This window comes from Perca fluviatilis, chromosome 9 (genome assembly GCF_010015445.1).
Source record: "Perca fluviatilis chromosome 9, GENO_Pfluv_1.0, whole genome shotgun sequence".
Classification (NCBI taxonomy): Eukaryota; Metazoa; Chordata; class Actinopteri; order Perciformes; family Percidae; genus Perca; species Perca fluviatilis.
Genome location: NC_053120.1, coordinates 11,524,563 through 11,525,469, shown reverse-complemented (window position 1 = coordinate 11,525,469; position 907 = coordinate 11,524,563).

Here is a 907-nt window from a genome sequence, read left to right as displayed (position 1 = left end):
CGCAACTTAAACGCAAACGATCCACCAATCAGATCTGTAAAATAAAGTCTTTAAAGTGACGTTAAGAGGGCGGGGGCAATGTAAAGGTCCTCACTGATGGATTAAAGTCATTTTTATACTGCAAAATGCGGCCATAGATTCAATTAATTCAGCCGCAATTATACTCGATAGCTAGATTTGAAGGTCTCTCCCGCCCCCTGTCGGACAAAGTGGCTCTGTGCTACTCAGTTAGCTAAACTAAAATATAACAATAGCTCCTAAAAACACAACTGGGCTTGCTATTTAAATATAGGCTATTTAGAAAGGGGTTTGTAAATGCTGAAGATGGAGTTGGATAATTCCGAGAAACATATGAAAGCAGCCTGAGGTTTAACAAATAATTTACAATTTCAAAATAAAAGTACTGTATGGCCAATGTAAATTGTACCATTTGGCTTAATGTCTAATCTCCAAAAGCACCCAACAGAGTGAAATTGTAAATACATTTTATGAGGGATCTGTTATAGCCTGGGCTATGTCAAACTACACATCTGTTTAAGAAGATAAGATGATACAATCAAAAGTTCAATAACAGTTAGTGGACCATGTGGTGGTATTGTTTTTGTCAACTGATGTTTCCAAGGTCAAGAATGAGCTTTCAGTGTCAACGTTTCTTAAATGTGTTTATTAAATGCCTTTTACACCCCTCAATTCACCCCAGTGTAGCACATTTCAAGATGCCTCACCTCACTTTGACCAGCCACACATGCTCCCTTAACTTTACCAAAAATCATTATGTTCCAGATAAAATAAAAATATTATCTCATGATGGGTCTGCTATGTATGTCAGTCCTAAGAGAGTAAAAACAACAACAAGCATATGCAAATAAATGTAGTGACCAGTTGAAATTCTGCGATAAGTTGCACA